At 37.7% G+C, this 5,423-nt stretch overlaps 1 protein-coding gene across 1 annotated transcript in view; it reads left to right on the top strand.

Annotated features, from left to right (window-relative positions):
* The window catches only part of LOC144680472 (exostosin-1-like), a 709,158-nt gene that overhangs the window by 41,400 nt on the left and 662,335 nt on the right, over positions 1–5,423 (top strand). The window lies entirely within an intron of this gene.

Raw genomic sequence — 5,423 nt, 5'->3', positions numbered from 1 at the left:
TAAATTGTTTGGTAAATGAGATCATTTACATTTTTATCAATCCATCTCTTGGCTGATTAGAGCGAACAACTTTGGAATCAGTTATGTGGAAACCTGATCATCAGACTGCCGCACCCCTCAGGATTCCTTTCAAACATAGGCAAGTTTGAAATTGTTTGCATGTATATCTTTTTGACCATCAGCATAATGAAGGTCAGAATGCTTATGAAGAAAACTGAAAAAGAAAAATTAAAGGAATATTTTAAAAAATTGTATATGTAGCAGTAAAAGGAATCCCATTCGTACATTCTTTATTGTGCATATTTTGAGACTGTGCATCTACAAATATTATGGTGTAGATTAGGTAAACTGAGAGCAGTCCATTAAATGACAATACTACAAGTCACAAATCTGCTAATGTTGCTTAATTCTTTCCTACATGATATTTATTGCATAATATTTCTTTGACTGTCATTACCTGCTGAGTATTTTCAGGTGTGACTGTCATGGTGCTGCACAGGCTAAAGACCGCTAATTCGGGTAGAAATTACAATTACCTAGAAGATAGTGATATAGCGTGATTAATTGTTCTGAAGGATATTTTTCTGATGGTATAAATATAGTATAGATAATTAGATTAATTAATGACTTCTATATCTAATTCCCTCCAAACTTTCCTCTGGTTTATCTAAATGCATAATGTTATAAATATCTAATTTTATGATTCATATGTGTTAGGAGTATAACTTTTAGGATTGAAATTTTTAATGTAAGATAAATGAAAACATCTGGTTTGTGAAGCTAGTAAACAAATTTAAAGTAATTGCTAATCATAGGATGACCTGTGTTTGTTTACTAAGCGCATAGTTTGAAGTGGGAAACCCCTAAAAATGGGTGACTTCTCTGAGCAGTTTGGTGGAGATGGTGTGTCTACAGCTGCCTCAGTAGGGGGTTTAAATTATTCATATGGTTCCCCAGGACAAAGGGAAGGTTTGGGAATTGTGGATAATTAGTTTAAATCTCTATCTGGGACATCCCAGGAGTGTCGCTTGATCGTGGGAATGGATAGCAGGGAAGTTTTTTTCTTTGTATTGGGTTTTAACTGTGTGATTTCTCACAGAAACATGTAGTTGAAGACTGGGTCAGGAGCTTTAAAGCAGCTGGAGCCAGTAGCAGAGGGCTATCAGAAACCGGGGGTGTTTCTGATTGGGGGCCACAAAACAAGGATGCAGTGAGGCCCATGCTTGAACTGGGGAGTCCACAGTCACACTGGGTTGAGGGAGAGTTGGAGGGTTCACCTAGCTGGATGCTAGTGAAAGGACCCCAAGAAATCTCATACCTCTGAGAACAGCAGGAACATTTAGAAGGATCAAAGAGAATTTTGGTCTTAGATTTGGTCGTAGGAGAAGTGATGGAACCCTCAGGGAACTGTTGGGTGGAATTAAAAGTAGAACAGGATGTGGTCTGTTGTGATTTTCATATTTAAAGGATGTGTTTAATAGAGTTTTAAGTTAGTTGTACCTGTTTTCTTTATCTCTTGTGCCATAAAAGTTCTTTTTGTTTAAAATGTGAAATCTTTTGGTGTAATTCTTTCAGTTAATAACTGGGAGCTCAAATTTCTTTTTATAAGTTACTGGTCTCTGCCAAGATCATAACAACAATGACAATTTTGTTCCTGAAAATGTTACTCAAGTTAGAAGGACAAAATAGCTCTCATTTTCATTCCACATTTGACAACAAAGGTTTAGTTTGCACTTAAATTTCATGGTTGAACCTAATTCTTTTCTTCATTCTGCCAGTTGGTGCACTTTCTTCACTATGTATTCCTATATATAAAATCTCTTCAACTCAAATGGTATTACTGTCGTATCCATCTCTCTGACAGGAGAGCAATATGCACTTAAATGTATATGTCACTGAATGGCTGCACAACACCCTTGAGGGTGGGCGGGTTAGTTGAGGGGTTGGGTGTTGGCAATAAACAACCAGCAGTCGTGGTCAACATTGGTATGAATGACCTAGGTGGAAAGAAGAATGTGGTCCTGCAGCCAGAATTTAGGGAGATAGGTAGGAAATTAGCAAGCAAGACCTCAAAAGTAGTAATCTCCAGATTGCTCCCAGTACCATGTACAAGTGAGTATAGAAATAGGAGGATAAAGCAGGTGAATACGTGGCTGGAAAGATGTTAGCTGCCAGTCTCTTTTCATACTCTCTTTGCTTCTCTGATTCGCTTTTTCACTTCCCCTGTGAACCTTCTATTTTCAGCCTGGGGTTCTCCATTGCATTATCCTGACATCTATCATAAGCACACTTTTAAAAAAATTATCTTAATCTCTCTTTTGTCAACCAGGGAGCTCTGTATTTGTTTACCCTACATTTCCCTTCATGGGAATATACCTTGACTATGCCCTAACTATCTTCTCTTTAGTGGCTTAGTAATACAGAGCCTGAGTATTGTTGAAAAAAAAGCAATATGCTGTTGAAGCTTTTTGTCTTGCACTCAGATACAAGAACACCAAAATCTCAAAAGGGAACAACAATTTATACTGCATGAAACAGGGTGCTGATTGGTTGGCAAGTCGATTCTGATTGGTAGAGGTGTTGCCATTGAGTATGCACCAGGGAACAGTTAACTGTCAAGCTTTTGTTTAATTTCAAAACCAGTCAAAGCATTACCCTGGGCAATTAACCAGCAAATGGCTGTTCCCCAAGCTGGAGTCCAGTTCTGGGCACCACACTTGAGGAAAGACCTGAAGGCATTGGAGAGAGTGCATAAAAGATTAATGAGAATGGTTCCAGGGATGAGGAACTACAGTTACAAAGATAGATTAGAGTAGTTGGGATTGTTAGGACTGTTTTCCTTGAAGAAAAGCAGGCTGAGAAGGAATTTGATAGACATATTCAAATTCATGAGGGATCTGGACAGGGTAATTAGGGCAAAACTCTTCCCACTTGTGAAAGAATTGAGAACAAGAGGACACAGATTTAAGGTAATTGGCAAAAGAAGCAAAGGTAACAAGGAAAAGCTTTATCACACAGTGAGTGGTTAAGGTTTGGAATGCACTGCCTGACAGTGTGGTGGAGGCAGATTCAATTGAGTCATTCAAAAGGGAATTAGACTGTTATCTGTGAAAAGGAAGAATGTGCAGGGTCACAGGGAGAAGGGGGAGAATGGCACTAGCAGAGTTGCTCCTTTGGAGAGCCGATGCAAACACAGTGGGCAGAATGGCTTCTTGCTGTCTTGTAACAATTCTGTGATTCTGTATCTGTTATTGGCACTGTGATGGACTGGCGTCCTGTCCTGGGTGTATCCTGCCCAGTGCCCAATTCCTGTTGGGATAGGCTCCAACTCCATTGGATGAAGCGGTTCTGGAAAAGTGAGTGAGTGTATCTGGTATTGGAATTGAACCACTGAACGAAAATGTACTATTGTACATTTGTGCCCCTGGTTAGCTTTTCATTTGCAAGGCATTGATCTCATTTTGTTTTGAAATTCACAAACATCTCCCAATAAAGATGTGCAGAGATGGTTTACTTTATTATGATATCTATCTATGGCCATCCATTAATAACATTAAAAATATTTACTCGATTTTAAACTGATTAAATGTTCCCCAGGCTTCCCTGAGTGCTGTCATAAAATGGGAACCTACACATTTGTACATTTGAATCATCCATGTTTTTGAATTTCTTTTAAGGCATGCAATGCTACTACAGCGCAGTAGTTTCATTAAATTTTAATCAAGTGTTGACTTCGTTCCTCATCAAATTCTATCTTTTGGAATTGATTATTCAATTAACTAATTTTAAAGTTTAAATTAACTATTCAATTAACTAATTTTCTTCAGAGCGGCTGAATTAAAACTGAGAGGAAGTAGTCTTATGGCCTGTACCAGCAGCCTAAACTCTTACCCTAAGCTAACATTTCAGTGTAATCTTGAGGGAATTTTGGCCCTTTGGAGCTGTCTTCCTTTGAATGAAGTAATCACAAGGCCATATCTGCCTGCTCTATTTATTCAGGTGGTTTTAATGATTCTGTAATACAAATTGATGAAAAGCAGGGTGTTCTTCCAGTGTCCTGGCCAACATTCTTGCTTTCAACAATGCCATCTTGTAAAAGTTCAACTGTTGGATAATTTATCTCATTGTAATATGTTATGTTTTGTTGTGTGAAAAATGGATGCTGTCTTCATTTATATAACAGTCACCACACTCCAAAGCAATTAATTGTATGTAATGAGCTTGGAGATGTTCATGAGAGCTGTGAAAGAGCATACCATTATTGTAAGGTTTTTTTTAAAACACTGCTTGATTTTTTTTTCGGAACATCATGGATTTTCAAGTAGTGGAAAAATAATATGCTCTGTGCACATATCAAGGTGTTGCAATACAATGAGTCTTTTGATTGAATGTTTTCTTTTGGAATTCGGTGCTAAAATTCACAGCCATTCATTTGTAGCATAACAAGACATCAATTTAAAACAAATCAGTCTTTACATTCTTCAGGCTAAAGATATTAGTCTTATTTTCCTAAATTTTGATCAGTTCATGAAGATCAGGAGAGTTGCTTATTTTTAATTACAGAGGATTACAAAGGATATATGGCACAGAAACAGGCCATTTGCCCCAACCAGTTCATGCTGGCCTTTAGACTCGACTTGAGCGTCCTCCTGTCTTTTCCTCACCTAATCCATAACTGCAATCTTCCATTCCCTTGACCTTCATCGGCTTCTCCAGTTTCTGGAAATTAACAACCTGGTAATGAAATTACAAGAACTTGTAGTTTAGAAACCTGCATGTCCTGATAATGTGGCTTTGTTAACAGGAATGAATTAACAATAATGCAGTACTTATATTGAATGTTAATTAACATTTTCAAGCAGATATATGAACTACTTACATGTCAGATTGTTCATTAATCTGTCTGAGGCATGCACAGTGTTTATGCAAAATAGTTTACAATCAAGTTCAAAAAGTTCATGACAACAGCCATGCCTTGGATGCACTCGTAGTTGCTATAATGGAGAAGCACAAGTAGCTGGCCCCTAGCTATCTTAAATAGTTGACAACATTTATTTTTATTTATGAAATGTCTTTAACTTAGAAAACTTTGCAAGTTATTTTGCAAAGCAGAGAAGAAAAAAGAGATGACAGCAGTTAAACTCAAACCATTAATAACAGAAAATTCTGGCAAAACTCATCAGGTCTGGCAGCATCTGCGGGGAGAGAAACAGAGTTAGCGTTTTGAGTCCATATGACTCTTCTTCAGAACTAATGAGAGGTAGAAATGTGATGGATTTTGTACTGTTTAAGAGAGGGTTGGAGCAGGTGGAGTAAATTAGAAGGTCAGGGATAGGTGGGAGAGATTTGACCAAGATATCATGGACTCAAGACAAAGGGAATGTTAATGGTAGCATTAAAGACTAAAAAAGGTGCTGATAGTG

This window comes from Cetorhinus maximus, chromosome 5 (genome assembly GCF_964194155.1).
Source record: "Cetorhinus maximus chromosome 5, sCetMax3.hap1.1, whole genome shotgun sequence".
Taxonomy (NCBI): domain Eukaryota; kingdom Metazoa; phylum Chordata; class Chondrichthyes; order Lamniformes; family Cetorhinidae; genus Cetorhinus; species Cetorhinus maximus.
The sequence above is the reverse complement of the archived record's forward strand: the minus strand, read 5'-3'. Positions and strand labels throughout refer to the sequence as shown.